Source organism: Phocoena phocoena, chromosome 6, assembly GCF_963924675.1.
Source record: "Phocoena phocoena chromosome 6, mPhoPho1.1, whole genome shotgun sequence".
Taxonomy (NCBI): domain Eukaryota; kingdom Metazoa; phylum Chordata; class Mammalia; order Artiodactyla; family Phocoenidae; genus Phocoena; species Phocoena phocoena.
In genome coordinates this window covers 96,361,425-96,372,367 of record NC_089224.1, presented here as the reverse complement: position 1 = coordinate 96,372,367, position 10,943 = coordinate 96,361,425, and positions in this window count along the sequence as shown.

The window sequence follows — 10,943 nt, the reverse complement described above, 5'->3', positions numbered from 1 at the left end:
TGGGTCCTGGAATGAATATGAATTGGAGCCGTTGTTCTGGCCCACAGTGAACATAGAGCGTGAGCAAATGACAAAGATTCTCTCCTCGGCCAACTCTATTCAGGCTCCAGGGAACTGTCTTCTCAAGTAGACTCTGACTTTTGAGCTTCAGTGCTCATCTTTGCATTGTCCAGTTTTAGCAAGAATCCTGCCAAGTCAGTTTAGCCAGAATCCTCCATCCTGCATATCTGATGGCTCTCAATATTTATTCAGGTCTTCATCCTCCACCCCCCACCCAGGTGACGTGTGGTCACCCTGGCCCGCCTTCAGTGAGAATCCTGTTAGGTCCTGTTAGCCAGAATCCCCCTTACTCCTGATATTTCTCCTTAGCAATTTTCCATCCACTGATCCCCACCCTGCTCCTTGGTTATAAATTCCCACTTGCCCATATGCTATATTTGGAGTTGAGTCCAGTCTCTGCAAGGCCTTGTTGTGGTGGCCCCTACACCCATCGAAATACCACCACCCTCCTTGAATAAAGTCTCCTTACTATTCTTTTTTCTTTTTTTTTTTTTTTTGCAGTACGCGGGCCTCTCACTGTTGTGGCCTCTCCCGTTGCGGAGCAACAGGCTCCAGACGCGCAGGCTCAGCGGCCATGGCTCACGGGCCCAGCCGCTCCGCGGCATGTGGGATCTTCCCAGACCGGGGTACAAACCCGTGTCCCCTGCATCGGCAGGCGGACTCTCAACAACTGCGCCACCAGGGAAGCCCTCCTTACTGTTCTTTAACAAGGGTCATGAATAATTTTTTTTTTCTTTAACAGTTAAAAGATTATTTTTTCTTTACTATAAGAAATAACTATTTGTTCCTGAGAACGCCAGAGATCTTGGGATTGTTTATTACTACAGCATAACTTAGCCTGTCCTGACCGGTAACACCAGTGAAGGAACCGAAGATCACGGTCCTGAAGAAGAGAGGCCATGTGGGAACACAGTCATTGTCATCAACAACCTGAAGAGCCAAGTGGAAAAGCAGCACCAGATTTGCTCACGTGATGCTCCCAAACTGAAAGTCGCGTGGAGGTGGCTCAGCCTAAAGAATAATATTCTGAGAGTTGGTACTAAGTGGTTGGTCTTTGCAGTTCACTGGAGGGCTGTAAGCAGAGGTGTGAGATGGGAGGATAGGAGACGGCACTGAGGCCTCTTCTGGGACTGGGATGCTGTGGTTACAGGGAAAGTCTATATTGTAGGTGGCCTTTTACCCCAGCATTTCCACCTGTCAGTGAGGAAAGCACAGAGACTTAGGACTATCCAGCACCTCAGGTAAGCCAAAGAACCCTTCCTCCCAGGAAGCCCAAAGGGCCAGGATGCAGTCCTTCTCAGGAAGTTTATATGGTTTTTTTCCATTAAACACAGCTATCCATTGGGTGTTTGTGTCACTCTTCCCCTTTCTCTCTTTGTCTCTGTCCCTATCTCTCTGCTTCTCTGATTCTCTCTCTCTCACTGCCCTGGTTTCTATGTGCATCTGGATCTCCAGGGTGTTGTCTCCGTGTCTTTGTGTTTTTCTTTTACCTTTGTATGTTTCTGCCTCCACCTCAGTCTGTCTCTCTATTCCTGTGAATCTTTTCTCCTCTATCTCACTCTATCTCCCCCCCACTCTATCTCTCCCCCACATACACTGTCTCTCCATCAATATACCACTCAGACGTTTTTTTTTTTTTTGCAGTACGTGGGCCTCTCACTGTTGTGGCCCCTCCCGCTGCGGAGCACAGGCTCCAGACGCGCAGGCCCAGCGGCCATGGCTCACGGGCCCAGCCGCTCCGCGGCATGTGGGATCCTCCCGGACCGGGGCACGAACCCGTGTCCCCTGCATCGGCAGGCGGGCTCTCAACCACTGCGCCACCAGGGAAGCCCCACTCAGACGTTTTTTGATGACCCCTTGAAATTAGTCCTTGGGCTTCTCTCCCACCAGAACTGGAACTAAAACCATTTACTCGTTCAGTCACATCTTCTGCCTCTGATTCTCTTTTTATCACTTCCTTTTCATCCCTAGATTGTAGCTCCTCCCCCAACCAGACATTACTCATCTCCAGCCCCAAAGGCTGAAAACCTGTGCTCAACCTCTCCCTTCTAAATTCCAGAATCATCTCTGGCCCTGGTTCCAGGGCAGTGCCTTGCCCTCCTTCCCTGCCCGAGCTCTCTGTCCAGTTCCAGAAACATTCCCCAGAAAGCCCACGACAAGGGTGTGGCCACTGCGGACTTTTTCAGGGATGAAGGGTGGAGGTTTACAGACTCTACATAGAATGTCCCTGACCACAGACACCCACCCCGGCCTCAGGAGCGGCCCAGCCCTCTGCTGTAGCCTCACTCCTGCCCCTCCTCCACACAGTCCTCTGGATGCGTCTAATAGCTCCTGCCTCATGCCTTGGTGCTCACCCTGACCTCCACTGGCCACACCCTCCACACACGGCAGTGTGACAGGATGGCAGAGGGAGCAGAGCACACGCTAGGAACTTGGGGGTGTGGGTTCAACTTCAACTCCAGCTTTACTACTCACTTTTGGGGTAATTCTGAGCAAGCTGCATCACCCCTCTACTGTCTCTTTCCTACTTTTAAAAATTGGAGTCATAGTGCCTACCTGCCAAAGTTGTGTGAGAATCAAATAAGATCATGTATAGGAAGTTCCTGATGCAGAGCTGGAACAAAGACGGTGATAGGGAAACATTTATTCCTGTTCTACCTCTTCACCACCCAAACTCCAGGCCCCTCCTCGTCTCCCTGGCTGACCTGCAGCTGGTAGACCCCGGGACAGCAATACTATTGATGTTTGCCACCAGTGTCTACTCTGATGGATCAGCAGGCACGCAGTTCTAGTAGTTGTTTACTTTGAATATCCCCATCCCACGATCACCACCACTCCTCCCCATTTTCCCCTTCCACCTCCATCCATGAAATCCACTTCAAACGCCAAACCAAACCACCTCCCACTTATCTCCGAGCTTCCCTGGACCCCTCCAAACAGTGATAATCTGTCCCCACTTTGAGGTCCCAGTCACTGGGCGCTGATGGCAGGTGAAATGCATGATCCTCCCTCAACATTCATGTAGCACCTACACTCTGTCCTGAACTTGGGAGACTTGGCAAGGAAAAACGCATAGTCTCTACCCTTAAGACGTTCACAGGCTAGTGGGCGGGAGAGCTGTGTAAATGAACCATGACAATGCAGTGTGGTAAGACTTCAGTAACTGAGGTGTGGGCTAGACATACTGAGAGGAGGGAGCTCTAACTCTGCCTGGGGCTACCACTGTGAATGCAGCTGCATAGCTGAGCCCTCTGCTCCTCTATTGCAAGATCCACTTGATGCAATGCTGCACTAAGAGCCAATGCTGTCCGTGTTGAGAGAGAATAAGACAAGGGCAAAATAATAATGGTGTTCAGCCTCAGATCTGGGTCACATCTGTGTATCCAGTTTCTGGTTGAGTTTGGGCCACAGAGTAGGTATCTGAGAAATCAGAGAATGCCCACAGCCACAGCCAGGCCTCACAACTTAGCAACTTTATTGATTGAATACTATAAAAGCCAGAGAAGAAAGAAAGAGTTCAAGGAAAGAGTCTAGTTGTTTGGCCAAGACAACTCAGTGTCCATCTTGCCTGCTCCAAATTTGCTCCAACCCTCTCTTCACCCAAGCACTCTCCTCCCAACCAGAACATGTCATCTGTCCAGAGACAGCTCTCCACCATTTTCTTACCATAATCAAGTGGTCAACAAATACACAATCATAACTCCTGGCCCTTTTAAAGGAATGCTGATTTAAGGAAAGACTTAACAACGGGACCAGGTTCAACAAGACTTCATTTATCTAGCAACATCAGCTGCTGGACCAGAATCAAGAGCTAAGAAGAAATAAAAACATTCCTCTGTGAGGCCAGAACAGATACCCTGAAATCTATGTACTAACACCCATCCACGTGATTCGTTGGAAAGTCTATTAGGACCACACGCAGCACCCACTGATTCTTATTTCTTGTCTATTTTTGGATCTCAAAAAGACAGAATTGGAATTGTCATAATCCCTGGATCATGTCACACACATCATGGTCCATGCTTGGACTGCCTTGTAATTAGTTAATTAATGAGTTATAATGTTGTAAATACCAATTAACCAATGATGTAAAATGAAAGCCAGGACATTGAGGGGTATCATATGCCACTATATGAAACCTCTTGCAGCCACCCATTAACTGCCCCAGCTCAGGTATCCATCATCCTGGGTCCTGTGTTCATCATTGCTTTATTCTCCTTTTTAATTAGTTGTATCGTATGTATTTCTGTGTGTGTACAGGCACATGCATTGTTTTTAACTTTATATAATCTTGCTGGATATAACCTCTTTATATAACCTTGCTGTATATAACCTTTCACTTTATATCATTTTGCTAAGATTCATCCATATCGAGGCATGTTGTGTTGTTCCTCCATTTGGAAGGCTGTATAATGCCCCATTGGGTGGCTTTGCCACACTTTATTCACCACCTTTCCTGGTGACATCCAGGTTTTTTCTACCGTGGTGACTGTTACGACAAAGGTCATTGTAAGTACCTCCTGTTGAATGTGTGCAAGAGTTTCTCTTGAGCAGGTGCCTAGGAGTGGACCAGTTGGCTCTAACCTGCTTGAGAATTTTGATAAGTCTAAAGGGCATAAAGATGTAAAAGTAAGACTGGAAACCATACAACTCCTAGAGGAAAGCACAGGCAGAACACTCTTTGACATAAAATAGTATCAGTATTTTTTTGGATCTGTCTCCTAAAGCAAAGGCAATAAAAGCAAAAATAAACAAATGGGACCTAATTAGACTTAAATCTTTTGCACAGCAAAGGAAACCACTGACTAAATGAAAGACAGTCTACTGAATGGGAGAAAATATCTGCAAATGATATGACCAATAAAGGGTTAACATCCAAAATATATAAATAGCTCATACAACTCAACATCAAAAAAAACAAACAACCCAATTTAAAAATGGGCAGAAGGGACTTCCCTGGTGGTCCAGTGGTAAAGAATCCGCCTTCCAATGCAGGGGGCACGGGTTCGATCCCTGATCTTAGAACTAAGATCCCACATGCTGTGGGGCAACTAAGCCCACAAGCCATGACTACTGAGCTCATGCGCCTCAATGAGAGAGAGAAAACTCTCACGCCACAACGAGAGAGAAGCCCTGTGCTGCCAAGAAAGATCCCACGTGCTGCACAGCCAAGAAAAGTAATTAATTAATTAATTAAATATATATTTTTTAATGGGCAGAAGACCTGAATAGACACTTCTCCAAAGAGGACATGCAGATGGCCAACAGGCACGTGAAAAGATGTTCAACATCACTAATCATAAGGAAAATGCACATCAAAACCACAGTGAGATATCACCTCACACCTGTCATAAAGGCTATCATCAAAAATACACAAATAACAAATGCTGGCGAGGATTTAGAGAAAAGGGAGCCCTCATACAGTGTTGGTGGAATGTAAATTGGTACAGCCACTGTGGAAAACAGTATGGAGGGCTCACAAAAACCTAAAAATACAACTACCATATGACCCATGTGATACATACTCCTGGGTATATATCTGAAAAAAACAAAAACACTAATTTGAAAAGATACACACACCCCAATGTTCAGAGCAGCATTATTTACAATTGCCAAGATATGAAAGCAACCAAAGAGTACATCAACAGATGAATGGATAAAGAAGATATGGTGTATATATATATATATATATATATATATATATATATATATACACACACACACACACACACACACACACGCACACACACACACACATACACACACAATGGAATAGTACTCAGCCGAAAAAACTTTTAAAGAACGAAATTTTGCCACTTGTAACAACATGGATGGGCTTGGAGGGTATTATACTAAGTGAAATAAGTAAGACAGAAAGACAAGTACTGCATGATATCACTTATATGTGGATCTTAAAAATACAACAAACTAGTGAACATAACAGAAAAGAAACAGACTCACAGATATAGAGAACAAACTCGTGGCTACCAGTAGGGAGAGGGAAAAGGGGAGGGGCAATATAGGGATGGGAAATTAAAAGCTACAAACTTATGTATAAAATAAACTACAAGGATATATTGTACAACACAGGGATGATAGCCAATATTCTATAATGACTATAAACCTTTAAAAACCGTGAATCACTATACTGTACACTGTAACTTATATAATATGGTACATCGACTCTACTTCAATATAAATAAATAAATAAATTTTTTTTTAAAAAAAAGAAAAATTATTTCATCAAATAACTCATTTCCCAACAGAACTGGAAAGGGGAGGCCCTGCAACCAAGAACACCATTCCAGGAAGGTGAAGTTTTGCCCTGGATTAGCAATCTCCCAGGAAGACTGTGGATGTTGCACAAGTCAAAACACTTAGAGGTCAAGAAGTAATTCCTGAAAAATGACTTTTTCCCAATTTGGGAAGCAACAGGGGAACCTCGGCCTCCCTTTCCCAGCTGCCCATGCTAATCTCTCATTGCACATCGTGGGGAAATTGCCATGGTACAGTATGGACAAGGGTTACTTAGCAGACAAGGATGTGTAGAGATGGGTGGGGGGAACAACCAGTGAGAAGATACAGAGAATCAGAGAGACCCTGAAAACATTAATGCCAAAAGCACCTCAGCATTCACAAAGTTCAACTCCCTGTCCCCATTTTACAGATGCAGAGAATGAGGCCTGAAGAGTAGAAAGGATTTAGTCATCCTGTCTCAGTGAGATCAAGAACTGTAAAAGACATCAACTCCAATCATCTCTCCAATGATTGAATTTCTCCTAAAATATCCCCCAATAAGTGGTTATTCAGGTCTCGTATTTACTGAAAAGACAGAGAGCTCCCACCTTTGGAAGCACCATGATTTATCATTGAAGAGTACTGACACAGGCTTAAAATTGAGCTGAAATATGCCTCTCAGTACCCTTCCACTCATTCAACTCTGTGGATGCCACACAGAATGGTAAAATAATAATAACAACAATGATAATAATACAAGTTCACAATCCAAAATCTAAAAATGTGAGACACAAATGTAAAACACTGTTATGATGCCTTTGGCAGCAAAGCTGACCTGAAAGGGTGAGTGTGTGTGTGTAGATAAATCCCACTCCGTATGAGTATGTTGTTGGACTTACAGAAATACCTCCATGCTTGATCATAGAGTACTTTTCCAGACCGCACTGGGAGTGTTACATAATATAAGGCATTTGGAATGTATCATTACAGTGAAATAATAAAATTATTATCATTGTACGTCAAGAATAGTCAGATATTGGCAATTTCATATTCAATTTAATGCTTTTCTAAAACCTGGTCCCGAGGATTTTGCATTAAGGACTTGAGGACCTGTGATTACAAAAGGAGCCTCCATTTTAAATCACTAACTATGTGATAGGTACTGCCTCAGAAGTGACCCAAAATTTAGTATCTCCACCCAAGTCTCTCCCCAGGACCCCAGTCATCCAACTGCCTCCTCATCATGTCCTCTCCACTTGGTCTCTAAATCACCTTAAAGGATGCACATTCTTTTTTTTTTTTTGCGGTACGCGGGCCTGTCACTGTTGCGGCCTCTCCTGTTGCAGAGCACAGGCTCTGGACGCGCAGGCTCAGCGGCCATGGCTCACGGGCCCAGCCGCTCCGCGGCATGTGGGATCCTCCCGGACCGGGGCACGAACCCGTGTCCCCTGCATCGGCAGGCAGACTCTCAACCACTGCGCCACCAGGGAAGCCCCAAGGATGCACATCTTGATCCGAGATCTTGATCTCCCTCCCCCAGTCTTCCTTGTCTACATGAAAGGCATCTCCATCCTTCTGACGTTCCAACCAAGAACTTGGATTCAGACTTCTCTCTTATCTTTCCCGCTCATTCACATTCAGCTCAATAAGAAATTATATCTGCTCTACTACAAAATATATCCTGAATCTGCCATTTCTTGCGATCCTCCCTGCCACCACCCTATCCAATCCACCATCACTCCTCACCTAGGAAACTGCAGTAGTTTCCAACATGGTCTCCCTGATGCCACCCTCCTGTCTTCAGGCCACTCTCAGCAGAGCAACCAGGATCATCCTTCTGAAGCTGAAATCGGAACCCGCCACCCTTCTGCACCACACCTTCCAAAGCCTCCCCAACTCACTGAAGGAGAAGCCAAGTCCTACCCAACTCTCACTCCAGAAGCCCTGTGTGGTCACCCTCCTCCAACACTGCTCCAGCCATCCTGGCCACCTTGATGCTCCTTGAACACACCCGCTTCAAGGCCAGGAGAAATCTTCTACCAGACACCCACAGAGCTTCCCCTCACTCCAGGTCTTCACTCAAATGTCCACTCTCAGGAAAGGTTGCCTCTTCTGACCACCCTACTTTAAATTGCAACTAAGGTAACTCCCTGGCTCTCTTTTCTGTTTTTTAATTTTTTTCTAAAGCACTAAGGCCATCTACTATACTATAAATGTAACTTATTTGTGCTGTCTACTGGCCATCTCCACCCACTAGAATATGAGCTTCATGAAACCAGGGATTTTTATCCGTTTTCATCACTGCTTTATCCCATCACCTAGAACACTATATTGTACCCAATAGTAAGCACTCAAGTACAATAGCTCATTATTTATTTGTAAGCTATTTACCTCTGCCTTAGAATCCACTGAGAATCAAGAAGGAAGGGAGAAGTACCTTGTAGCAGCCAAAATAGATGTCTGTATCACCAAAAAGGTTATACAGATGGCAAATGAGTGCATGAAAAGATGTTCAATGTTGTTAGCCATCAGGGAAATGCAAATTAAAACCACAGTGAGATATCACTCTACACTTAACAAAACAGTTAAAATAAAAAAGAGTAGTAGGGGCTTCCCTGGTGGCGCAGTGGTTGGGAGTCCCCCTGCTGATGCAGGGGACGCGGGTTCGTGCCCCGGTCCGGGAAGATCCCACGTGCCATGGAGCGGCTGGGCCCGTGAGCCATGGCCACTCAGCCTGTGCTCCAGAGCCTGTGCTCCGCAACGGGAGAGACCACAATGGTGAGAGGCCCGTGTACCGCAAAAAAAAAAAAAAAAAAAAAGAGTAGTAACCCCAAATTCTGGAGAGAGGATGCTGAGAGGATGTTGGTTCTTTCACACATTGCTGGTGGGAAATAAAATGATACAACCACTCTGGAAAAGAGTCTGGAAGTTACCTACAAACTAAATATGCACCAGTAAGCTTTCCGCATACTCTTTCCTCAGCAATTTCACTCTTGGGCATTTACACTAGAGAAATAAAAACATGTTCACACAAGAACCTGTACACCAGTATTCATAGCAGCTTTATTCATAATAACACTAAACTGGGAATAACCCAAATGTTTATCAGTGGGTAACTAGTTAAACAAACTGTGGTCTATCCATACCACGGAACACCATTCAGCAGTTAAAAGATATGATGTATTAATCATACAATAACTTGGATAGACCTCAAGGAAATGATGCTGAGTGGGAAAGAAAAAAGCCAGTCCCCAAAAGACACAGACCACATGATTCATTTATATTACACTGGCAAATAACGTAACTCCAAGCTGTAAAGTAGATTTGTAGTTGCCCGGAATTAAGGGAGGAAGAGGGGGAGGACAGCAGCTGCGACCATAAAATGCAGCACAAGGGATCTTTCTGATGGAGATTTTCTGTATCTTGACTGTAGTGATGGTCACAGGATTCTATACATGTGATCAACATCACAGGACTAAATACATATACACAAAAAATTGCATATAAAGCTGGTAGAATCTGAGTATCAGTGTCAACTTCCTGGTTGTGGTACTATATCAATATTATAGTTATGCAAGATGTTGTCTTTGGGGAAGGCAGAGTGAAGGGTATACAGAATCTCTCTCTATTTTTTCTTACAACTATATGTAAATCTACCTCTACAGTTATCTCAAATAAAGGTCTGTAGGTCCATGCCCTAAAACTCTTATCCTCTTCCCACAGAAGTTCCCCAGGCACAAACTCAGAATCCACTGACCCTCACTTTAAACAGAATTATAACAAGCTTAGTTACCACATTTTGCAGATAGCTAGGTACATTAGAATGAGGAGAGCCTGCTAGAGTTCTCAAGGTCACACAATAAAGGGACTAAAACCCAGGTATCCAAATCCCCAGTCTGGTGTTTTTCGTATTCACCATCTTTTAAGGCCTTCTTACATTATGGATGATAATACATATCTCTTCATTTGAACCCATACATTTACCACTTTTAAGACCCTGGTTTGATCAAGCACACCAACTTTCTAAAAAAGAAATACAAGGGTAAGAACACATTTGTAAATCCCTTCAAGATGATTTGATGTTAAGTGTGATTTTGTGTTTAAAAGTTACAACAGCAAAGCGTTAGGTTAGTTTCAAGGAAAAGTTTCTTATTTGATTTGTTAAACCAAGAATGGGTAACCACGGAACACAAAAAAAAATCATCCTTTGCTGGAATTCTTTGAAAATATGTTAGATGCTTATTTCAATAGATGTTGGTTAAGAGTCTTCTGTGTGACAGTTACTATGTTAGAAGCTACAGGGAAGGCTTGTGACTGCCCTCTTAGATTTGCTACCTTAATCAGGGTGATGAAAAACAATCAATCACAGTCTAGTATGAAGTAGTCAATCACAGAGGAAGAATGGGAAGCTATAAGAACATAGATGAGCATCTCACCCCATCTTGGAGGCAGGGAGATGCAGGAAAGTTTTCTACATGAAGTTGAAAAAAATATGGGAGCTTGGTGATATGAAAGGAAAGGAATGGAAGATTTCCCGGTGGAGGGAACAGCAGATATAACAGTGCAGCTAGTCCACAGTGCATTTGGAGAAACTGCAGCTTAGAACGTAGTAAGAGAAGAGCTGGACGCCGAGGAGGGATGACGGT